The sequence below is a fragment of the Rhinatrema bivittatum genome, chromosome 4, assembly GCF_901001135.1.
Source record: "Rhinatrema bivittatum chromosome 4, aRhiBiv1.1, whole genome shotgun sequence".
NCBI classification, from domain to species: domain Eukaryota; kingdom Metazoa; phylum Chordata; class Amphibia; order Gymnophiona; family Rhinatrematidae; genus Rhinatrema; species Rhinatrema bivittatum.
This window is the reverse complement of record NC_042618.1, coordinates 420,092,813-420,119,018: the sequence shown is the minus strand read 5'-3', so window position 1 is coordinate 420,119,018 and position 26,206 is coordinate 420,092,813. Positions and strand designations below refer to the sequence as shown.

Genomic DNA, 26,206 nt, shown 5'->3' with positions numbered 1-26,206 from the left:
TGCTGCATTTGATAAAGTGGATCACCAGCTACTGCTTAATCATCTACATGATACTGGTGTTCACGCAGGGTCCCTTAATTGGTTCAAATCTTTTTTGGTGTATAGATCCTATTCTGTTGCTTGGAACTCTACTAGATCCATTACTATTCCTCTTTATTGTGGTGTTCCACAAGGATACATTTGTTCCCCTACCTTATTCAGTTTGTACTTTGCACCACTTGCTACTCTTATGAATATTTGGGATTTTGTAGCTATTTCTATGTTAATGATATTCAGATTATTGCTAGCTGTTATTCCATTTTACCACTTTGCTTGAAAAGCTTTCATGATTTCTTCACGGAGAGGGCGGTGAATGCCCTTCCGGAAGAGGTGGTGAAGACGAAAATAGTGAAAGAATTCAAAGGGGTATGGGATTATCACTGTGGATCCCTAAAGGCTAGAGGATGAAAATAAAGAAAAGAGTAGCAGTTGCGACCCTTAACAAATAACAGTATCAAGGCTGAATGCAACTCCATCATTGCTCTCTGCTTCATTGGCGGTGGGAAAAGGGGAATTGGATTCAGACAGCATCCAATGAGGGCCCCAACTTTTATGGTCTGGAAAAACGATAAGCATGGGGGTAACCTGCACAGTGCAGCAGATATGTTACCTGCCGGAACTCTCCCGATGGCGTCGGCGTTTCCCCCTGACCCTGGATTCTCTCGCAGCGTGCTTCCGCGCGAATCGGGGCTTATGAAATCAGACGCCAGTGGAATTGCTGGGCAGCGCGGGAAGCTTGCTCTATTTGAAGGAGCTTCTTCTCTTCTGCGTTGCTTCAGCCACGAGTAGTGTTGGGGAGTTTTTTCTGCTGTTTTCCTGCTGCTTGCTGCCTGCTTGACCTGGACTGTTACTGGATTGTTCTGCCTGCCCCTGGATAAGTTCTCTTGGTTCCTGTTGTTCGCTGCCTGCCCTGACCTGGACTGTTACTGGATTACTCTGCCTGCTGCCTGCCTCTGGATAAGTTGCCTTGGTTCTTGTTGTTCGCTGCCTGCCCTGGCCTGGACTGTTACTGGATTGCTCTACCTGCTGCCTGCCTCTGGACAACTCATCCCGGTTCCTGTCATTGCTACCGGCTCTACCTGGACTACCCGGGGTTTCTTAACCCAACGCCAGCCTTCGAAATTCCTGTTCCAACTGTCTCTACTACTCAAGGTAAGCGGTCACCGGCCTTGGTTCCACGTCCCAGTATAACAGTTGGCCGAAGCCATGGAACCAGTCGACCTGACCGCTCTGTAGGCCATCCCAGGTTTGGCCTCCCGGCTTCAGCAACAACAAGGGGTCCTCGATCAAGTAACTGGGGTACTCAACCACTTAGTCACCCGTATGGATGCACTAGCCCATGCTCCTGCAACCCTAGTGACGAATACCACCGCTTCCTCTAACCCTATCCGTTTACCTCCTCCGCCACGATTTAACGGAACTTCAGCGCAGTGCCGGGGCTTCATTAATCAATGTCGAATGCACTTCTCACTGCAGTCATCTTCCTTCCCATCAGATAAGACTAAAACTACCTTTATTTTGTCATTGCTGGAGGGTCCAGCCCTGGCCTGGGCTTCACCCTTGGGAGAGAGATGACCCCATTCTTAACAATTTGGATCAGTTCCTGAAAGAATTCCAGCTCATCTTTGACGAACCAGGTCATTCTACCTTGGCAGCTAATGATTTACTACAAATCAAACAAGGTTCTCGTTCAGTAGGGGAATACGCCATTCAATTCCGAACCTTGGCAGCGGAACTCACGTGGGGTGAGGATAGTCTCACTGCCATATTTCGACAAGGGCTGGCCGAAAACATAAAGGATGAATTGGCTGGCAGGGATCCCCCGGAATCTTTAGAAGAACTTATCCGGCTAGCCATTCGACTGGATTTACGATTTCAAGAAAGGGCACGTGAACGGAGGGCCACTCGAAGGACATTTCGGCTAGCTCCCACCTTTAAGCAACCCGTTGTCGTTCCACGACCAACTGAAGCACCCGTGAATGTCAAGGAACCCATGCAAATTGACAGATTTCGATTAACTCCTGAGGAACATCAACGGCAAAGACTGAAAAATCTCTGCATGTATTGTGCTGGATCAGGCCATTTCGTCAACAAATGTCCCAACAAATCGGGAAACTCTCGGACCTAGGTCGGGTAGGAGAGGCCTCCCTGGGTCTCACCATTCCCTCTCCTCAACTACTGATTCCGATAACCATTATCCTGAAGGACAAACCGATTCAACTTCAGGCTTTCATAGATTCAGGGGCAGCCAGCAATTTCATTGAAGAAAGCATGGTAAAAACCATCATATTCCTGTGGAACCATTACCCATTTCCCTTTCAGTTACCTCTGTATCCGGACAGCCCGTGGGAATTTGGATATCTCACATTACCAAACCCATTGTACTGAATTCCGGAGTTCTTCATCAAGAGAGCATTCAGCTGTATGTACTTCCATCCTCGGTCAACCAAATAATCTTGGGTCTACCCTGGTTAAGGACACATCACCCTCAACTGGATTGGGCCTCCTTACAACTAATTAGTTGGAGTCCATTCTGTTTTCAAAACTGTCTAAAACAAGTTCAGAATTGTCGAATCCAATATACGCAGCTCTCTTCCGGTATTCCCGCCCCGTATGAAGAGTTCGCAGACGTTTTTAGTCAACAACAAGCAGAATCTTTACCACCTCATCGAGATTACGATTGTGCAATTGACATTCTCCCAGGGAAAATTCCTCCTAGGGGTAGGATTTATACTCTATCAGAACCCGAATCGACAGCCTTGAAACAATATAAATCGAGGAGAACCTAGCACGAGGATTCATCAGACCTTCCACTTCACCATCTGGAGCGGGATTCTTTTTGTTAAAAAGAAGGATGGGTCCTTAAGACCCTGTATTGACTATCGAGGGCTTAACAACATCACCAAGAAGAACAGGTATCCCATTCCTCTTATTTCGGAGCTATTTGATCGGATTAAAGGAGCTCAAATCTTTACTAAATTGGATTTAAGAGGGGCCTACAAGTTGATTTGAATTCGAGAAGGAGATGAATGGAAAACGGCTTTTAACACACACGATGGACATTATGAATACAGGATAATGCCGTTTGGTCTTTGTAATGCCCCTGCCATATTTCAAGCCATGATCAATGACATCTTTCGCGATATCCTCTACTCTCATGTCATTGTATATTTGGATGATACATTAATTTTTTCTAACAACCTGAAACAGCATCAGGAGCATGTGTGACAGGTTCTGCAATGTCTCAGAGAAAACAAACTCTATGCCAAATTAGAAAAATGTGTGTTTCATAAAGATCAATTACCATTCCTGGGATATATCATTTCTAACAAAGGATTATCCATGGACCCGGGTAAACTCAAAGCCATTTTGAACTGGCCCCAACCCATAGGGTTGAAAGCCTTACAAAGATTTCTGGGGTTTTCCAATTATTATAGACAATTCATTCTGAATTTTTCTTCTTTAGTGGCTCCTCTTACCGCTCTCACTAGGAGGTGAGCGCCCATTCAGAGATGGCCGGAGGAGGCCGTCAATGCCTTTCTTCAATTAAAAAAGGAATTCACCAAGGACCCATGTCTCAAGCGCCCCGACTCCACCAAACCCTTTATTCTAGAAGTTGATGCCTCTGCTGTTCTGCTACAAATGACAGATGATGGGAATCTGGTGACGTGCACTTTCTTTTCAAGAAAATTTTCATCAGTAGAGAGAAATTATACCATCGGAGATCGGGAATTTTAGCGATAAAGTTGGCCTTTGAGGAATGGCGCCATCTCTTAGAAGGATCTCGGTATACTGTAACTGTATACACAGATCATAAAAATCTGGAATACCTGGCGAAGGCTCAACGATTAAATCCTTGACAAGCCCGCTGGGCACTTTTTTTTAGCAGGTTTAATTTTGTCTTGCATTTCTGACCTGAACAGAAGAATCTGCGGGCGGACGCCCTCTCGAGAAGCTTTGATCATGAAGATATACCTGACCCTCCTCGATACATAATAGATCCTGCACAGATACAGCTGGCTGCCACCTTCACGGTTCCCATTGGTAAAACTGTGGTTCCCAAACGGTTGAGATTAAAAGTTCTTCGTTGGGCGCATGACGCTCAATTAGCAGGGCATGCGGGAATTTCACGTACCAAGGATTTGGTATCCAGACATTATTGGTGGCCCCGGTGGGAGAAAGATATTAAGGCCTATGTAGATTCCTGCTCGGTATGTGCAGCTCAGAAGACTCCTCGACAGAAACCCTTTGGTCTTTTTTTTTTTTTTTTTTTGTAATACAATTTTTATTGAGTGATCCTCAGACACAATATGAAACTTTGCCGATAACAGACAAGCAAACATAATACAGCAAACGATATTGATGACACAAATCACAGAACCATGAGGAAACACTCACCCTTTGGTCTTTTACAACCGTTACCTGTCCCCACTAAACCATGGACTCACATTGCCACCGATTTTATCACTGATCTTCCGACTTCGGACAATAACACTGTCATATGGGTGGTGGTGGACCGTTTTTCCAGAATGGCTCATTTTATTCTGCTGCCGGGATTACCTTCTGCGTCAGAGTTAGCTCACTTATTTCTTCAACACATTTTTCGTCTTCATGGTTTACCTCTCAGTATTGTTTCAGATAGAGGGGTGCAATTTACAGCTCGATTTTGGAAAGAACTGTGCAAACTTCTAAAAATCAAACTTGAATTTTCCTCAGCCTACCATCCCCAAACCAATGGACTCACGGAACGGACGAATCAATCCCTGAAGGCTTTTCTTTGATCTTATGTCAATCAACGACAAGATAATTGGGCTCCCTTGTTGGTCTGGGCAGAAATATGTCATAATAATCATTTGAACCAAGCTACGGGGAGGTCTCCATTTTTTGTAGTCTTTGGTAGACAACCACGACTCCCGTTACCTATTGCTACCTCTTCAATTTGTCCGGCTGTCAACACAACCATCACCTCTATGACCAAGTTATGGAAAGAGACACGAGCCTTACTATTAAAGAATGCCGCTAGAATGAAGATCCAAGCGGATAAGACAAGATGTCCTGCTCCTCGACTCCAGGCAGGAGATCTCGTGTGGTTGAGCACGCGCAATCTTCGATTATGCATGCCGTCATTAAAATTTGCTCCTCGCTTTATTGGTCCTTTTCCTATTGAGAAGCAGATTAATGCAGTCACTTATAGACTGTCTTTACCGTCCTCCTTGTGGATTCACAACACCTTCCACGTGTCTTTACTCAAACCTGCAATTATGTCTTGGCCTTCCAGAAAGAGGAGGCCTAATACACACATAATTCAGAATGATAACCAATTCGAAGTGGAGGACATCCTGGATTCCAGAAGATGTAGGGAACAACTACAATATTTAATTTCTTGGAAGAAATTTGGACCTGAAGAGAACACTTGGGAACCTGCTCAAAATATACAAGCACCTCGTTTGCTTAAAAAATTCCATCAACGCTTTCCTCTCAAGCCCAGAACAAGGAAGAAGAGAGGAGGGCCTTGCAGGGGGGGTACTGTTACCTGCCGGAACTCTCCCGATGGCGTCGGCGTTTCCTCCTGACACTGGCTTCTCTCGCGGCGCGGCTCCACGCAAATCGGGACTTGGTCACACCCCCTTATGATGTCAGATGCCCGCGGAAGTGCTGGGCAGCGCGGGAATCTTGCCCAATTTGAGGGAGCTTCTTCTCTTCCGCGTTGCTTCAGCCACGAGTAGTGTTGGGAGTTTTTTCTGCTGTTTTCCTGCTGCTTGCTGCCTGCTTGACCTGGACTGTTACTGGATTGTTCTGCCTGCCGCCTGCCCCTGGAAAAGTTGCCTTGGTTCCTGTTGTTCGCTGCCTGCCCTGACCTGGACTGTTACTGGATTACTCTGCCTGCTGCCTGCCTCTGGATAAGTTGCTTTGGTTCCTGTTGTTCGCTGCCTGCCCTGACCTGGACTGTTACTGGATTACTCTGTCTGCTGCCTGCCTCTGGATAAGTTGTCTTGGTTCTTGTTGTTCGCTGCCTGCCCTGACCTGGACTGTTACTGGATTGCTCTACCTGCTGCCTGCCTCTGGACAACTCATCCCGGTTCCTGTCATTGCTACCGGCTCTATCTGGACTACCCGGGGTTTCCTAACCCAACGCCAGCCTTCGAAATTCCTGTTCCAACTGTCTCTACTACTCAAGGTAAGCGGTCACTGGCCTTGGTTCCACGTCCCAGTATAACAAGATACTGGCATAAGTTTGCTGGGCAGATTGGGTGAATCAGTCGGTCCTTTTCTGTCATCATTTCTGTTTCTATGACGGCTGTTGCTAACTGATTATATTCAGCCAAACTTACAGGTCTATCCAGTACCGAGCAGTAGGAAGAGCTGCGTTAGTGCCCGGCGCACCCGCGGTTGCCGCACACACAGTGCAGCTCACCTACCGCTCGATCCTGAACTATAATTTCATGTAAATGTAAACCGCGTCTAAGAAGGGTCCGTGAAGCGTTAGGCCCGCGTAACCCATTTTACTGGATAGAGCGCCTATACAGTATCCTGGGTGCGCGGGCCTAACGCTTCACGCCAAGCTGGTATCTGTCATTTCAAATGTCATTTGAAATGACAGATACCAGGAAGTCGGGACTGCCAGTCCCCCCTCCCCTCCTCCCGATGCAGGGCGCGAAAAGCAGCCTTGCTCCGGGAGGAGGGAAGAAGGGGCTGGCAGTACGAAGCGGCGAAGCGACTTACTTTTTGCACCCCCCTCCGGACATCGGACGACCTCTCCTGCCTCCAGCTGCTCGCGAAGATGGACGCCTGCAAAAAGTAAGTTGCTTCGCCGCTTCGTACTGCCAGCCCCTTCTTCCCTCCTCCCGGAGCAAGGCTGCTTTTCGCGCCCTGCTTCGGGAGGAGGGAAGAAGAGACACTGACAGTGTGAAGCGGCGAAGCAACTTACTTTTTGCAGCTCCCTCCGGACATCCGACCTCTCCTGCCTCCCGCTGCGCGACTTACTTTTTTTTGCAGCCATCAGCAGGAACGGATCGTGGCTCCCCTGCCTCCTGGCGAAGACGGACGCCTGCACGGGGGAAAGCGGCCCCTGTGCGTGCAATTGGCCGCTCAAGACGTGACATCATGACGTTTGGCGTCACGGCATGTGATGTCACGTCTTGAGCGGCCAATTGCACGCACAGGGGCCGCTTTCCCCCGTGCAGGCGTCCGTCTTCGCCGGGAGGCAGGGGAGCCACGATCCGTTCCTGCTGATGGCCGGAGGGCTGCAAAAAAAAGTAAGTCGCGCAGCGGGAGGCAGGAGAGGTCCGATGTCCGAAGGGAGCTGCAAAAAGTAAGTTGCTTCGCCGCTTCACACTGTCAGTGTCTTTTCTTCCCTCCTCCCGAAGCAAGGCGCGAAAAGCAGCCTTACTCCGGGAGGAGGGAAGAAGAGACACTGACAGTGTGAAGCGGCGAAGCGACTTACTTTTTGCTTTTACGTTTTGTTTTTTTTTGCTTCGGGAGGAGGGGAGAGGACTGGGGCTGCCCCGGAGACCGGCACCCATGATCGCGGCCGGGGCAGGTGAGCGGGGGCTGGGGGAAAGCTTGCCGCCTACCCTTACCCCTGCCTCTACCGCAGGGGTAAGGGTAGGCGGTAAGTTAGCAGGTTAAACGTGCGACAAAACGGCAGGGAAAGATAGCGATAGTCGGGGCGCGGGTTACGGGATGCTAGGGAATAGCTAATTCGCTCGTTTGCATGCAATATACATGCCACGTGCGGAAGGGGTTGCCCGGGGATTTTAGGACGCGGTAGGAGTAGGTTAAAGGGGATTCGGGATCGCAGGAAGGGCTAACGCGGGTTAGGAGCGGGTTAAAAGCAGGGTAAACGTGGCCGCACTTTACTGGATAGACCTGTTAAGGAGTAAATCTGAGGCAATATGATTCTTTAGGAAATTTACATCATCACAGCTCCCAACAGCTATGGCAAGTATCCCCATTCAAGTTCAAGATGAAATCACCACCTTGGGTGTCAGAATTGACTTATCACTGACTTTCTCTAATCACATTTCACATCTGATACAAATGTCTTACTTTTTCCTGCGATTCATCCATCGATTTAGACCATATCTAGACCATTCTGACATACAATGTCTCACCCATTATCTTATCTTGACTTGGCTTGATTATTGTAATGTGCTATTTCACGACTTTTCTATCACTCAGCTAAGAAGTCTTCAAACAGTCCAAAACACCGCAGCCAAATTGGTTTTCAGGTTACGGAAATATGATCATGTTACCCCAATACTTCAATGTTTTCATTGGTTCCCTGTTTCCCTTCATATTCAGTTTAAGATTGGATGCTTAGCATTTAAGGCCTTTTGCTGGAGCACCTCTTCGTATCTCTCTAGCCTTCTTGTCCCCTATCTACTTCAATGAACTTTGAATTCATCTCAACATGAATTGTTAGTGCTACCCTCTCCAAAGGACATCAGGCTAGAAATATCCAGGGAGGTTTGTTTCTTGTTTGAGGCACCTAATTTCTGGAATTCCTTATCATTAACCTTGTGTCTCAAGAAGGATTATTTCAAGCTTAAGAGAGCTCTGAAGACATTTTTATTTTCACAAGCCTTCTCAACTAATTAAACCTTTCTTTTTTTTTTGAAACTTTTTATTTTCATTTTATAATGAAAAAACAGTCTTAAGACTGTAACAATCAGAGCAAGTACAATGTAAAAACATATGAAAATAGCAACTCCATATATGACATTTGTCTATTATGACTCGAAAAGTTTTTTAAACGGACCTAGCAGATTGGTTCACCTTCCTTCCATCTATTATCGAACGCGTTCCTGAAAACAAATCCCTTCGCACATCCATTAGAATATACATAGAGTAATCCCTCAGAAAGTGGCCCACGTCAATCACTTTTGAGCTTCCCAGTAAACTCGGAAGGGTGTCCACATTTTATCAAACAAAGACAATTTTCTACGTAGTATGCACGTAATTTTTTCGATCAATGCTATCTCATGCATCGGACGGTGCCAGCATGCTGTTGTAGGAGTTGCTTTCCAGAGCGTAGAAATCGTGAATTGACCTGCATGGATTAGGTGGCCTGCAAGTTGACGTTTTTCTTTACTTAAGTTATGATTGTATCACCTACCCAACAAATAGACGGAAGGTTCTAATTTGAACCCTCCTCCCAAAATGGCTTTCATCTCTTGTCCCACCTGTTTCCAAAAACTCTCCACTAAAGGGCATTCCTACCCCACATGTAGATACATACCCCCTTGCCCTCTCCAACAAAGATTAGATGCCCCCGCTGAGAATTTGGAGTATTATGCTGGGTATCTATATGTTCTGTGAATTAGCTTCACCGTTAGTTCTACTCTCTTACTGCACAAGGAGATTTTGTGCACCCTTTTCCATATCTCCTTCCCATGAGTCATATTCAATTCAAGATTGAGAACCCTGTTCTGCAGCCCTTCTAAGCTGAGCGGGGAATCTTAGCCATCTGACATGCCAATACCGCCTTATAAAACTTTTTAATTCCCCACCTTGGCATGAGTTCTCAGGCAATCACTTTCTCAACTGGGTTAAGTGCTTATCTTACCCATCCCCTTCAGTCATAAGTCTCCAGCTCTACTCTCAGTCTTTGAAAGAAAGGCTCCGATTCCCTCAGAACCCCATAATCTTGTTCAAGGTCCTAAAAGGTTCTTATTTGAACATTTTCATCCTCCCATAGTTGACCTAATAATTTTAAACCCTGTTTTCACCATGCAGCAGTCACACCATGTAATATAGTGTATAGTAATTTCAGATTCCTTCGTATAGGTATAATTTCTGACAGCTGCTGTGGGGAAAAACCTAAAGACCTATTCACTGATTTCCAGATCTTCATGGTGTGTAGTATGTGTGAACTTGTGCTACTTATCTTACTATGAGCATAAAACAATTCAGATTGCAACAGTAACATTGGCAGATCTTGACCACCTGTCAGTTCTACTTCTAACAGGTACCAAGGTGTATCCCGGTCCCTATGAAACCAAGGCAATGCACCTGTCAGCCCCACAGTCCAGTAATAACCCTGCAAATAGGGAAGGGACATCCCCCCAGCATCTTTCAGCCTCCACAGTGTCTTAAACTTAATGCACGCTTTTTTATATTGCCATATAAACTTTCCTAAAGTCCCCTGCAATGATGTGAAAAACCCATCTGGCCAGTAGCACGGGACATATTGAAACAAATATATTAGTCTGGGAAGTACATTCATCTTTAATGCATTTATTCTGCCAGACCACAATAGAAACTTATCATCGATTCCCATAAATCTTTCTGTAAGCGATCAGCTACTATCAACTACTATCGCATAATTATGCTTATACTGAGCTGCAGGATTTTTTGTCACCCATATCTCAAGGTATTTAATCCCCTCTCTAGCCACCTTAAAATTTGAAAAACATGAAGGGATCCCATCTACTGTCATGGTGCCAATGGGAAGCACTTCCGATTTGGTATAATTGATCTTATAACCAGAACCTTACTAGAGTTGACAAGAATCGCTAACATTCTAGGGCCTATTAGATTTACATCTGTCAAAAAGAGAAGTACATCATCTGCATATAAAGAGATACGATGTTCTTGGCCCCCTACCTTAAATCCTTTTACATCAACAGATGCCCTTATCCTCACCACCAAAACCTCAATGGCTAAACTGAACAGCAATGGGGACAAGAGATATCCCTGTCTAGTGCTTCATAGCACCAGAAAAGGGCTTGAATACACACCATTGGTCAATACGCACTCTCTAGGGTGTGAGTATAGAGCCCTAATCCAGAGCTGAAACTTCTTAGGGAGTCTCACCTTGTCAAGCACTTGAAACAGAAAAGGCCAGCTAAGCCTATCAAATGCCTTTTCCGCTTCAAAGGCCACCACCATCCCTTTCTTCTTGTCCTGTTGAGCCCAGGCTATAATTTCCATCAGTCTTATTGTATTAACAGTCAAAGAATGACCCTTTACAAATTCTGTTTGGTCAACTCCTATCACGTATGGCATAACTGTCTCCAGTCTACTTTGGCTAAAATTTCTATATTGGTATTAATGGAGATTGGGCTGTATGAACCAGAGTCCATGTTGTCTCTACCTGGCTTGAGTAGTACTATAATTGTTTCCTCTTTCATAGTATGCTCCATCTTTGGGAACTTTTGTAGGTATTGAAATGTAGACCCCAGAAAAGGTATTAAGTCACTGGAAAACCGTTTATAGAAATCTACATGATACTGGAATTTACCCAATGGAAGACCCATAATTGCCATACAAATCTCTTGTGCTGTAATAGGAGCTGCTAGGGGGGCCACTTGTCTTTCTTGGCCTCTGTGGCATCTTGGCCTCTTGCAAGTATGACAGGATGCCTGATATTTGGCCTTTTCCTGACCTTTGTATAAGTCTTTGAAGTAGTCTTTAAATATGTCATTGATCTCTTTAATATTATATGTACAGCCCCACCCATTTTATTTCTAATGCTAGGGATTGATGTCTGGGTCCTTCTTTTCCTTAACATTCTAGCTAAAAGTGCTCCAGTCTTATTCCCCTGTTCTTAGAAATTTTGTCATGAGAGTTGAAATGACCTTTCTATTCCCGCGACCTGTACCTGTTGAAGTTCATCCCTTGCCTTCTGCAGAAGTCTGTATATCCACTGTGAACATCTTGAACATAAGAACATGCTATAGGGAGGCAAGATGGCCGCCGTGGCGTGAAACAGCTTGAAACGCCGGAGAGAAACGCTGTCCAATTTCGGAGTTACTTATTTCTATTTTCTTTAAAAAATTATGCCGCATACAAAAAGAAAAGGGCGACTAAGAGGTGAGAATATCAACTCACCCATTGCCGACCCTCGACAGCCTACTATCCCCGGTTTTTTCGCTGGAGCTGCATCAATTAATCCGGAGAGCCTGGTCGCTGGAGGAACCGCGTTGGAGCAAGCGCAGACCTCCCTGACCTTCGATACCACCTTAAGCCCCGGATCACCGAAGAAACCTGCTCCCCCTCAAAGTATCGCGATGCCCTGCCCTGCTTCGTCTGAAGCCGGAGCGGCCACGATGATGGCCAGAAACGATGCCTGTGAGACCCGGGACGAGGAGACCCTAGGAGACAGTGGAGGAGAACAACTTGCGGGTCTGGAGGATCCACTAAGGACTTCAACTCCCCGGGGACTGGAAGCAGCTATCGTAACAACTGTACAAGGTACCGGGTTAAGAGGGGGAGCCGATGAAGCGCAGGGAGTAAGCCAGCTTCGAAGGATTTCAGAAGCTCCTTCTACTCAGAGACCTGATGTTATAACGTTGGAGGGAATTTGGAGTGTACTAAATGGAATTGAGACATCGATAAAAATACTTGCTAAGACAAATGTGGAAATTCAGAACCAGGCTTTGATAAATAATAATTTATTATCCAGTTATACTAATAAAACAGAAGTGTTGGAAAAGAGAATTTCTTCAGTGGAGGTTAAACAAGAAAAATTAATTATTTCTGAAAATTTAACATCCAGAAGACTGGAAACAGTCGAAAATGCCCTAAGGGCACATAATTTACGCATACTCAATTTTCCAGTAATTAAAGCTATAGCCCCACTGGAACTTTTTAAACTTTATATGAAGGAAAATTTATAGATCCCAGATACGGCTCTCCCGGTTATTGTTAAAATATTCTACTTGCAGAAAGCTTCCCAACCAGAACCACAAAGTCCTGATCTGAATCTCACCGATATATTAGAAATGTCTTCTGAACATCAAATAAGTCAGAGAAAACCTCTCCTAGTTTCCTTTGCTTTTTTATCAGAGCGGAACCATGTTATGAGACTTTTCTTCAGAAACCGACAAATACCTTTCTATGGGTTCCCTATCTGGATATTTCCGGATGTGATCAAGTCTACTCAGACACGAAGGAAAGACTTTCTTTTGATGCGGCCATTAGCCCTTAGAATAGGGGCTAAATTCACTCTGAAATACCCCTGCAAGGCTTGCATCAGGTATCAGAATGTGAATTATATTTTTCTTGAACCTGATCAAATGAAAACATTCCTAGCTGGGAAAGCACCTATGGAGACTTCATTAGAGACGGTGTAAAAAGAAAAGAAAAATGATGCAGAAGCCACGACGAACCAAATATACTGGTGGATTAATTTTCTTATATTTTGTCATTGCTCCTACCGCCTCCTAATTTCTAAAATTGATTTTCTTATAATTTAAATGTCGTTAATCATTATGCTGAAATAATGTTTAATCTGAAATTTATTGTTTTCCTTTTGACATTGACTTTTCTGTAAGGAGTTTTCCTGGTAAATAAGTTGTGAAAAAACTTGAAAATAAAGAATAATAAAAAAAAAAAGAACATGCTATACTGGGTCAGACCAAGGGTCCGTCAAGCCCAGCATCCTGTTTCCAACAGTGGCCAATCCAGGCCACTAGAACCTGGCAAGTACCCAAAAACTAAGTCTATTCCATGTTACCGTTGCCAGTAATAGCAGTGGATATTTTCTAAGTCAACTTAATAGCAGGTAATGGACTTCTCCTCCAAGAACATATCCAATCCTTTTTTAAACACAGCTTTTCTAACTGCACTAACCACATCCTCTGGCAACAAATTCCAGAGTTTAATTGTGCGTTGAGTGAAAAAGAACTTTCTCCGATTAGTTTTAAATGTGCCACATGCTAACTTCATGGAGTGCCCCCTAGTCTTTCTATTATCTGAAAAAGTAAATAACTGATTCACATCTACCCGTTCTAGACCTCTCATAATTTTAAACATCTCTATCATATCCCCCCTCAGCCATTTCTTCTCCAAGCTGAAAAGTCCTAACCTCTTTAGTCTTATGTTGTGCTTCTAGTGACGTGATACGTCACTCCAATGAAATCTCCTTTTGCTTCTGAACTTTATTTAGGTAGCTCGCAAAACTGATATTCTTCCCAAGAAGCACTGACTTAAGCGCTTCCCATATTATAGCAGGGTTCCTCTCTGCCCCTACATGAATCTCCTTATATTCTTTTATCACATCTTTTATCACTTCACAGAATTTTTCATTCCCCATTAATGATTGGTTTAATCTCCGAGATTTATCAATATGGCAGCTCTGACTAAATCTCAGTGGCATAAGAACTGGACTGTGATCTGAAATCTAACTAGTTAAATTGTCCATGGGACCTACAAGCTGTGACAGGCCAGCTGCACAAAGAAAAAAGTCAATATGACTATATGACTGATGTCTCTGTGAGTAGAATATAAAATCCCTGCCAGTGGGGTTTTGGACTCTCCAAGTGTCTAGTAAACCCAGTTTGGCCATCATAAGATGGAGCCCAGCCGCCTGATTCCAAACTTGTCCTCCATCCAAGGATCTATCTTTCGTAGGATCTAAACACGTGTTCCAATCCCTCCCAATAGAAAAGATAATTGTGAAAAATGTTTGATAACGTCCACTAATTCTCTATAATAGGCATTCTGTCTCTCATTTGGCCCATATACACATGCTAATGTGAATTTCTTCCCATACAACATGCATTCCAGGGCTATATATCTACTTTCAGTATCTGCAAGTTGTCTGGTTACCTGTAACGGCAGACTTTTATGAACCAAAATACCTATCCTTCTGCTCTTTGAGGTATATAAGGAGTAATACACCTGTCCCACCCATTCGTGTTGTAGTTTAGCATGTTCCGCATTCCTCAGATGGGTCTCTTGCAACAAGACCAACTTTGCATGTCTCCTTTTTAAATAGTCTAGAATATGCTTCTGATTAATTGGTGTGCCAATTCCACGAACATTAATGGAAACTAAGTTAACCTCAGAACTGGGTTTGTATGGCCACTTAAGAAAATCATCTCAGGCATTTCAATAATTAGGCCAAAATATGGATTACTATTCTGAACTTGCTGTGTTCTCTGTACCTCATGTGGAAAGTACAGCAGTGGAGCCCCTTTGACCTATCCTAGAGGGGTCTAGGAGGGTTTCTGAGGCTCCAGGAGGCCCAAAATCTAACTTAGAAAAATACAACCTCTTATTCTTCCCCAAGAGTTCTACTATAAAACCTCAGGACCAAGGGTATCCATTACAGCTCCACAGTGGGAGGGCTGTCCATGATTGGATACTCCCCTAATTATTTCCCTAACTGCACTAGACTGTTGCAAGACCTATTAGTAACCCAAAAAGTATCTGGATTACACCTCTTCCCTTTAGGGTGAAAATCTGGGTATAATTGAAGACTTGGCACTGATTTTACAATGTGGAACACACAAAAATACCATGTAATTTTTTTTGTCATTATATTAATCCTCACAACCACCACCTTTACTACACATCCCACAATCAATTGGACAGGCAAGTCCCACTGTCTATCCTGGACTGGATCCAAGGTCCAGGCAGGCTCTACACCTGATGTAGGCACTCCCACTCTGGATGGCTAATACCTGCCTATATTCACAATGGTGGAAAATCACCTTAATACATTGTAGCAGCACACAAGCAAAATTGAACAGTGGAACAGACCAATTTAGGACAGCCTTGCCACAGCTGGCTACCAGTGGATGCTGCCACCACCCAGTAATGCATAGAACGCTCTCACCATCCTTGTTATAATGACGGATGCACTGCACCCCAGCTCCAATAGGAGATAAATCTCACACTTGGTTCCCTGGAAGGGGACAAAGCAGACTTTTAGCCCCATACTTTAACCTTCCAGGACAATAAACTAGGGTCTCTGCAAATGCCTGGGAAGAGAAAAATGCTCAACTCTTCTCAGCTGCAATTAATCACTTCCACTGAGATGTGCGTACTGTAAAGAAAAGGTTAAGGCACATGGGTGGGCTGCTGTACCCAACCTACAGACAAAAGGTTAACTTTTAAGTTGAACAAGTTCCAAAGAAAACCAGGGGCACTGTTTTCAAAAACATTATATCAATTTTTATATAAAGATTTTTTTTCTTATTTTCTGGAAAGCTTAAACATAACATACTGGCATTGCCAAGCTCAATATAGAGATCACATTCCTTGTGAGCAGATAACTCATAAATTTCATTTTTATTTCTTAATGACCACCCAATAGAATGGCAACAGAATCCGAATAAACAGTCTCTTCCCAACCAGGAATGGCAAAGCTCTTCGTTTCTTCCAGGCCTCTTGACAGGCCAGATCACCTGGTTGATTGAAGAATATTAGCTGGAAGAGCACAGTCCAAATAAATTCAAAGTCCTCCTCACAAGAAGGAAATTAGAGAAATGTTCATGTAAACATTTAGAACAGCTTCTGCAGAACCCCACAATAAACCCCAATAACACTTTTCCCTCCCCGACAAGGCAAAAACTCTCACTGGGTACTATGTACTTGGGAAACCAGGATTTTGACTTTTTTATTCCTGGCCCACAGGGGGAAAAGGATAGGGTTCATAATGACCAGGGTGAGGCTTTAATATGGTCACCCCACCAGGAAGCTGCACATGGATGCTGTACTCAGGCGGTGGCCCGAGGATATGGCAGTAAACAGCAGCATGTTTCCTAATACTGCGGCCCAGCTGCATCTCCATCATGCCCTTGGCCACCTCTTTAGAGTAATCTGGGTTGGCCCGTCGAAAGTTGGGATCATAGGCACTCCTGGTGATGCAGTGATCTACTTCTTCCCTCAGTTCAACTTAAATCATTATGTGCAACTGAACCCGGCAACATATCAACCTCTGTGCTTGGGAGGATCCGAGCAGCTTCCTAGCATCAGGGCAGGTACTGGGAACTAACCATGATTAGTCTCTAACATCCATCTACATAGTTTGGTTGAATAGCTCCGTTGGCATCCATATGCTCCTATATGAAAGGGCTATTGATGCCTCACTGGGTGCAGGGGACCTGAAGTAAGGAGATTCAGGTCATCCAGACCCCAGTGTGCTGCTTCCAGCCAACGAAGCCTCTGCTGAAGAGACCCCCGAACTGGAGATTACTTGGCATCCCTTCATAGCTTGCACTCAGTATTCTCTATAGGGTTTTGGTTTTCTAGCATATAGGTTGACCTCTGGGGTTATGATGTGAAACTGATTGCCATATTCCACTGGGTCGACTCCCTCGGCCCTCCCGTCTTCTTTGATGGAGTACCTCCAGATGGGCAGGAGCTAGTGGATCCCACGGCCGACCGGCCTCTCTCTGGACATTTAGACAGACTATACTATTAGTAGACTTTGCCCCATCCCTCGGGGCTTTGCTTGTGTTAGTGGTCTCTGTAGTGGAGGCCTACCTCTCTCCGGATCTTTATCAGCCTCAGAATCGTTAGTGGGTATGCCACTTCCATAGGTTCCCCCAGTTGGGTTTTCCCAGCCTCAACAGCAGTCATTCGAGTTGCAGATATTACGGCTATGGCTGCTGTGCAACCGCCTCACCACCAGGTGTCCTTCAAGAGCAGGCTCTCCTGGCTGGCCCAATCCCTCTGCTCTATGTCTTGGATGTGCCTTTATAGCCCTGCCTACCCTAGACTTAAGTGCTTCGGCATTGAGCTCGTTGGTCTCCCTGCTCTAGCCTTGCCTTACTGTGTGTGGCCTTCGGGCCTTCTGCCTTGTCTTGCCTTGCTGCATGTGTGTGGCCTTCGGGCCTTCTGCCTTGCCTTGCTGTGTGTATGTGGCCTTCTGGCCTTCTGCCTTGCCTTGCTGCATGTGTGTGGCTTTCGGGCCTTCTACCTTGCCTTGCCTTACTGTGTGCGTGTGGCCTTCGGGTCTCCTGCCTTGCTGTGTGTGTCTGGCCTTCGGGCCCTCTGCCCTACCTTGTCTTGCTGGGTGTGTGTGGCCTTCGGGCCTTCTGCCTTGCCTTGCTGTGTGTGTGTGGCCTTCGGGGCTCCTACCTTGCTGTGTGTGCATGGCCTTCGGGCCCTTTGCCTTGCCATATGAGTATGGCCTTCGGGCCCGCTGCCTTGTGTGTGTGTGTGGCCTTCGGGCTCTCTGTCTTGCTATAAGGTTCTTGTGTCCCTGCCTGGACTTTGACTCTGTTGCCTGCCGCCTGCCTTGACCCTGCCTAGACATTGACTTTGTTCCCAGCCAGTACTCTGCGCCATTTATCACAGCCATCGCCCAGCTCCATACACTCCTGCCGCATCACATTCCTTCCCAGCCATCATCAGAGACCTTCCAGCTATCCCTGTCTCTCTCCACCTGGAGTCACTCCTGAAGGTGGTGTTCACTACACCGGACCACTGCCCAAACGTAACACCAGAGCTATGAACTCACCAGAGCCGCTGGTTTTATAGACCTCCGCCACTTCTTCCAATGGCAATATGCTACCACTGACTTCAGACACAGCTGGAATGGTGGCTGCGACTTCTCCAGTCAATTTCTTGATGGCGCAGTCCCTGCTACCTTCGGATCCCAGGGCTAGTGATACAGACCGTCTGGACATGGTCACTCCCTCCAGGGCAGAAGCAAGTTACGAGGTCGCTCCAGGGGCAGGTGCACTGCTTAGTAACTTGAAGGCAATGTCCACACTGTAGTTGCACTGGTTGGGCAGGCTGTAAAGTATAGTACTGCCAGTATTCCCCTGCCCCCATCATCTGGGCTCCTTGGAGAGTTATCTTAATCCTCCCATAAAGCACAAAGAAAGATGCCATATCTGCAGAGGTCGAGGCGTCGTCTGCTGAGATTCCTCTGTTTGGGTCATCTCGCTCTGGCAATCGAGCACTGCTGGGAGCTCTCTGCTGCTTGTTGGACCCTTCGTTTGAACCACGAATGGAATGCTGGCTGCTGCTCGTCTCCGAAAGGGCAGAGCTGGCCATGACCATTTGAACTAGCATGAGACATGCAAGCAACAAACTAGCATGAGACATGCAAGCCGTGTCTCATGCTAGTTTGTTGGTATGATGACATCGCACTGATGTACCAGCATCATTCCCGTTAATGACGTCATGAGCACTGACGTGTCCCCTCATTTGGCACACTAATACTTGCTACTAAATACTTTGGCGGGAGTGGTGATTTCAGCGGAAATGGTGGCCATTTTGGTAAAGTTTGTGACTATTTTGCAGAACATCTGATTAATTAACAAGCTGCTTCACAGCAATTCCCACTTTTATTCTGGCTGTCTTCACACCCTGTACTTCGTGCCCCACATTGGGTGATCTCCTTAAGGTACAAGTCAAGTTATTTGTAAGTTCTTTGGGGCAGGGACCCTGGCTAGCTTTCACTTCTCTTCCCATCCCAAGATGTAGGTCCTTCAGACTAGGGGTGGAAAGGAGTCGTCTCCAGTCCCAGTACGGGGTGACTAGTCAGCTGTGATGGAGCTCCCTCATTCTGCTGTGGGCTGTGTGTTGTGTACCAAACAAACTGCACTTGGACCACGTAGGCAGTGTCCAAAATAATGCTTTACTGATACAGATTCATTGAATGGCACAATTAAATATGGTGAATCACACACCAGTCTCTGCAGCTTCTCTCTGAATTACAGTTCTTTTCTCCTCTATCTGTGCATTAGTCTTTATTAGGTCCCAAGAAACAGCACGGAATATGGTCTATTAAAGCCAGGAAGCAGATGAAACAAAATGTAGACCAGCTGTCTTAGTTGCAGGGATGTTTTTATTGGGGGAATGAAAGTTGCACAAGTCAAAATGTAAAGTGCCCAAATAGCCCGACTCTGGCCGAGTTTCACCTAAAATTAGGGCTGCATCATGGGCGTTACATCAATTGTAATAAAACTCGAACCTCTAAAGAGGACTTGTGGTCCCATAAGTTAATGGTGCTGCACCCACGGCAGCATTCATATATACTTGAACAAGTATACTGCACAAATTCCACCAGTTCAATCAAACATAGTGTAGGCGCACCTTCGGAGACTTCAATCAATACGTTCTTATACGGAAATCAATATAAAACGCTAAAATGATATCGGCAGTACCATAAGATAAGGCAGTAATTTTGTACATTTATTTTATAAAGTCCAGGAATCTATCCACACTTCTGGATTAGATTGTGCAATGGTCCCTCTGGGCTAGGCCCTTGGATTGTTGGAAACCCCTCCCAATGGCATAAAAATCTGTCTTGGCACAGACTTAATGTCTCTATCCCTCAGGGCTCTTTGTGGATGCCAGATGGGCGTCCTCCCTTGAATGTAGATCTTTTACTCACAATTAGTAGCTTAATCTTCTGGTGGGGATCCCTGGTGGTAGGAATCCTTGCAGACTGCAGTTCTTGCCAGTCCCCTTGATGGGCAGAGAAAACACTTCCTCCCAGATGTTGGGCTGTCCACGAATTGATACTCCTCTAATTATCTCCCTAACTGCACTAGACAGTTGCAAGCCCTATTAGTAACCCAAAAAGTGGTTTGGGTTACATAAACATACCTGGATATCTTTCATCTTGCTGCTGGGCTTCTGTCTGCATCTTAATTTGTCGAGTTGATAAAGTTTTAAAGGCTGATTGAGGAATAGATATTGTATGTCTCATTTTAAGGGTTGCTAAATGTGATTAGGGATTTTAAATGTATTTATTCGGTGTCTTTTAAAATCTATGGTTTTTAAATTTGATAACTGGATGATTAATGTTAGTTAGTGAATGACCAGCAGCAGGACTAAAATTAGTTAATCACTAAAGATCAGGGTTAATTTAATGTTATTTTAACTGAGTAATTGACTTATTTGCAGAAGATGTTTTACCTAAGCTGAACAGATATATCTCTTGGAATGAACTGGTAATGAGCTAATGGGGTTAAATCCACTCATTTAGACCATTAAGTATTGTAAATACACTACCTACTTGCTGTAAAACAGAACTCTTCCTTGTCTAACGCACACAAAGCCAGGCAACAATTCAGGATTAGAGGTGGCAGCAAAGGTTCATGTGGTACTTTAAACTGTCAAGTAACCCTTGCAGCAGGACATTGCTTCACCTAGAGATCCTTAGCCATCAGTACATTCTCCGATAAGGGTCACCCATTTTGTTGATGTTAAAGGGCACAGCTCTCACCCCTCTCCCTCCTACCGCAAGTTGGTATCATGAAGGGAGAGGTGGAGATGGTTACTCTGATTTGCTGAAATGTTTTAGTGCTCTGACACCAAAAACTACTTTTTAACTTTGTTCAGAAGTCTCAGCCTATTCATTAGCAGATGCCGGAGTAAGATTAGATCAGAAGCAGAAAAACAGAAAATCTACCTTGGCCCCATCTCCAATGAGGTCACAAAAAGAAACCAGACCTGCTAGTCCATTGGTGTTCTAGACCAGTGGTTCTCAAGCTTTTTTCTGTCGGGACACACCTGACAGATTATTCTCACATGCGTGACACACTGAACACATGATCGTCACGGGGCTAGATGTAAACATATACTCTATATCTACAGGAACCGCCCTGACCCCCCAACAATGGGTGCAGAACAGAACTAGGATATTCCCTGTTCAATTTACCATCACAACGGTTTACAAAGTTTCAATGTTTAACAGAGTGTTCTAAAAATTCATGCACTTGTTGAGAGTTATTGAGGGCATTATAAATGTAGTTCGGTAGTCAAATTATACTGGTTATTGTTGCGGTCCGGTCCGTGAAGCTCGCGTCCCGGCCCTTACCTCGAGGGCCATTTCCAGCTGGGAACGAAGTGGAGTTGGGTCCTGGGCGTCCCCGCAGGGAAGACGTCATTACTGGCCTGCCTCTAGGCGCACGTGCGCCCCGCGCTTTTCTAGGCAGTTTCCTGCCCGAGGGTGGCTCCGCCCCTGGTCTGACGTCAGACACCGCGGCCTATTTAGGGTCACCGCAGACACCTGATCGGCGCCTTGCAACAGGGTTCCCTCGGTCCCCCGTTGCCTCGAGCCCCGGAGTCCGCTAGCGTTCTAGCCACTCCGTTCCTGCCTGCCTGCCTGCCTGTCGTGCTGGTACTCGACTTGCTCTCTGGTACGGGTTCCTGCCTGTCTACAGCCCAAGCCGGGTTCCTGCCTGCCTCGTCCACACCTGGTACTCGCCTGCTTCCACTTCATTGACTGTCGTACCTATCCTAGGTCCAGCTCCGAGCCTCGCCTAAGTCCCAGCAGTCGGGCCCCTACGGGCTCCGACTTCCAGGGTGAATCTCCTAAGTCCCAGTGGCTGGACTCCCAAGGGCTCCTCCCGGGGGAGTACCAGCTTCCAGGGTGAAACCATCTCCACCTGTCCGCCAGAGGTCTGCCTCCCAGCCTGTTCAGTCGAGACCAGTGAAGCCCTTCCCAAGTCTCCTGTAGGCCGGCCCAAGGGTTCACAAGTCCATTGATCACAACAGGTTATATTATGTTCTTGCATTGGTTCTACATGTTATTATGGGCAGGTAGGGAGAGAAGTTATAGCATAGAGTCATTGGGTGTTTTGGTAGGCTTTGGTGAACATCCAAGTTTTTAGTTCTTTTTAGAAGCTTTTTAAATTTTGCTGTGTTCTCAGTTCGGTTGGGAGGGTGTTCCAGAGTTCGGGACTTCCTAGGAATATGGCTCTCTTCCGAGTTGAAGTGAGTTGTTTGGGCCGAGCAGGTGGGATTTTTAAAAGACCTTTGTTAGCTGAACGGAGGTTTCAGTTTGGTGAGTGGAGTTTTATGGATGCACTTAGCCAGTTTGTTTGTTTTTCGTATATTATTTTGTGTAATATGGTTAGTATTTTGTAGTCTATCCTGTATTTTATTGGGAGCCAGTGTAGCGATATGAGTGTTGGAGTAATGTGATCGTATTTTTTATTTTCTGAGGGTATCCTGGCGGCTGTGTTCTGGAAGAGTTGGAGTGGTCGGATTGTGGTGAGAGGTAAGTTGAATAGCAGGGAGTTGCAGTAGTCCAGGTTGGAGAAGATGAGGAGTTGAAGGACTGTTCTGAAGTCGTTGGGGGAAAGGAAAGGTTTTAGATATTGTAGGGTTAGAAGTTTGTGATATCCGTCTTTGATTTTTGCAGTGATGTGGTTCAGGAAGGATAGTTCCTTGTCAATTATGACTCCTAGGTTTCGGGCATGAATGACAGGGGAGATTGCCGCATTTTGGTTCATTATGTTGAGTGGTGGTGGTTGCGTAGGGATGTTCTTTCTATCCAGCATGATTATTTCTGTCTTATCGATGTTTAGGTTGAGTCTCATGTTGGTTAGTAGTTGCTTTATTTTGGTGAGGTAAGTGGCTGTTTTTTGTAGGTATCTTCCAGTGTTGTGTATTGGGATTAGTATTTGGATGTCGTTGGCATATATGAAGTGGGTCAGTTTAAGGTATGAGAGGATGTGGCATATCGGGAGGAGATAAATGTTGAAGAGTGTCACAGATAGGGTGGAGCCGTGGGGGATTCCGGTGTCAAGGTTTATTTTCTTTCAGAGGGTGTCGTTGATTGATACCTGGTAGGTTCTTTGTGATAGAAAGGATGAGAACCATTATAGGGTTTTTCCTATGCACCAATTTCGGAGAGACGATCAATCAAGATTGAGTGGTTGACTGTGTCGAAGGCTGCGGATAGGTCTGGTAAGGCTAGAAGGTAGCTGTGGCCATTGTCAAAGCCTTTGAGCACGGTGTTGTTTAATGAAAGGAGTAGTGACTCAGTGTTCAGTTGTTTCCTGAAGCCGAATTGCGTGGGGAGTAGGATGTTGTTCCTTTCCAGGTGGTCGCTGAGTTCGGAGTGGACGATTTTTTCAATAATTTTGGCAATGAATGGTAGGTTTGATATGGGTCGGTAGTTTAGTGGGTTTTCTGGATCAAGATTGGTCTTTTTTAGTATGGGTTTGATAATTGCTGATTTTAGGCAGTCGGGGTAATTTCCTTCTGTGAGGGATAGGTTCACGATGTCGGTTAACGTTTTGGTTATTGATGGTTCGATGGCTCTGATCATCTGTATGGGTATGCTATCGATAGGGTGCTTAGCTGGGTTCATTTTTTTTTATGATAGCTTGTATTTCCAGTGACAATGCTGAATCAAAGTTGGGCCAGCTTGGTGTTTGATTGATTTGTATTTTCAGGTCTTGCGTGTTGTTGGTGAGGTTGTTATTTATGAGGATTTTAATTTTTTCGTTAAATAAATCTGCAAAGTTGTTGCTTGAAAGATTGGATGTTGGTGATGTTTGGTCATTGGATTGATATAAATGCCTACATGCTAATAAAATACCTCACCTCAATCACAACATAGAATCGACCTTCACCAAGTATAGAAAGACCGCAAAATTACAAATATGGAGACAGAAACTGGAATGGAAACCCAAAAAAGCCACTCTGCATGCAGTGGAAACCTGGAGAAATGGAAACAGAACTATAGCACCTAATAGGCTCCCAGGATTTGCAATAATGTAAATAAACTAATGTGCAAAAGATTATACCTACATTATGGAACTCATTCAAACAGTAACAACCCTACTTATGAAAAGGCAACATTACAATTATTTAATCAGGCCCTAAACACCAATTCACCTCCTATTAGGAAAACAGAACAAGCCAATCTGCTATAGATTCCCTTCACAGAAACTTCAAGCTTGCAGAATACCCTTACCTGGGTCACATATGCAGAACACAGACAGACCCTGACCAAATACAGCATAAAGGGGGTCATTTATCAACGTGCAATATGGCGTTTTCACATTCATTAAGGCGTTTTCACATGCAAAAACACCTTAATGCATGCGAAAGCACCATAACGCATGGTGTGATGCAAATGAGAAAAATAGGAGGCGTTAAAGGAGAGAGAGAGAGAGCGCCTAGCCATAATGCCCTCATCCTAGGTAGGTATTTATATCTCTATAGGAAGCCCACCTAGTAACTCGAGGTGAGGTTTAGGTATTAGTGTAGGGGTTAGGGGCCAAAGATGAGATTTGTGCAATGTTCTCTCAACCTAGCTTGATGGACTGAGTCTGACTGACTCCAAAGGACATCAAATCTTCACAAGAGAGCACTGTTCTGTTCGTACGTCTCACTTTGAATGTCAAAGTGACTCCTAACCCCCACACTAATACCTAAACCTCACCTCGAGTTACTAGGTGGGCCTCCTATAGAGATATAAATACCTACCTAGGATGAGGGCATTATGGCTTGGCGCTCTCTCTGTCTCTCTCTCTCTAACCCCTACACTAATACCTAAACCTCACCTCCTCTCTCGCTCTCTCTCTCTCCCTTCCCCCCCCCCCCCCAAAGTGGCCATCAAGTTGTTTTTATTTTTCCATTGTTGCACTACATACACTCAGTTTATCTCCACATTTCTATTTATACATTTCTTAAGTAATATAATAATTCTAAAACTAAAATAATAAATATAATAAATGTTTCAAAACAACTGATAAATAGAATGTCATCAATCATTAAAAACTTACAAATTTATTAAAAATTCTCTAAACACCAATAAAATATTTCAAACAGCAGACACATCACATAATACCTGAATGTAATCTGCTTTGTAGTGCCAAAAAAGTGCAAAAAGAGGAATATAACAATCTAAATAAAAAAGAATACCCAATAATTAAAATGACAGTCAATCAAGATAAACTTAAAAATCCACCTTTACTTATCCTCTCCAGCAACTTTCTTACTCCTTTCCCTTGTAGGCCAATAGCACACACCAGAAGCAGCAATGGCTGCTGAAGTTCTATCCTCACGCTCCTCTTCCTTAGGGCCCAATGACTAGTCTGTCTCACACACATACACACACACACACTTTCTGTCTTTCACACAGCAATCATCTTTCTCTTTCACACATACCAATCACTTCCCTGACGAATTTCTCTCTCCCACACACCAGTCACCTCCCTGACCAATCCCTCTTTCTCTCTCACATACACAACACTCATTTCCCTGACCAATCTCTTGCTCACACACATGCTTTCTCTCTCTTACTTACACACACACAGTCTCAATCACACACACATTCTCTCATACACTTACACATGCTGGTTCACTCTCTCTGTCTCACTCACTCAACCCCACCACACATGGCAGCTACAGCACAAGGTAGCTTGTATGCTGACATTAAAGCAGAGTCGTGACAAGCTAGGAACTGCAGCAGGAGTGACTCTCCCCGGCTGCGCAGAGGTAAGAAGGCACCACTTAGCTGTTTATATGTGCTGCGATCATCACGGTGCAGGGCAATCAGCTGAGAATGTGACCATGGGGATTTCCTGCCGTACGGCTGTTTGGGAAATCTGTTGATTAGCTGCCCCACATCTGCGGCGGTGAAGGACTGATTCAGAAAGGAGACTTTCATTGTAAGTCTTCTGGGAAGGGGAAATACCTGCCAACAGCCATACCTGAAATGTCACTT

At 45.0% G+C, this 26,206-nt stretch overlaps 1 long non-coding RNA gene across 1 annotated transcript in view; it reads right to left on the bottom strand.

The window, feature by feature from the left end:
- The window catches only part of LOC115089553, a 32,504-nt gene that overhangs the window by 5,135 nt on the left and 1,163 nt on the right, over positions 1–26,206 (bottom strand). The gene's annotated exons all lie outside the window — the stretch shown is intronic.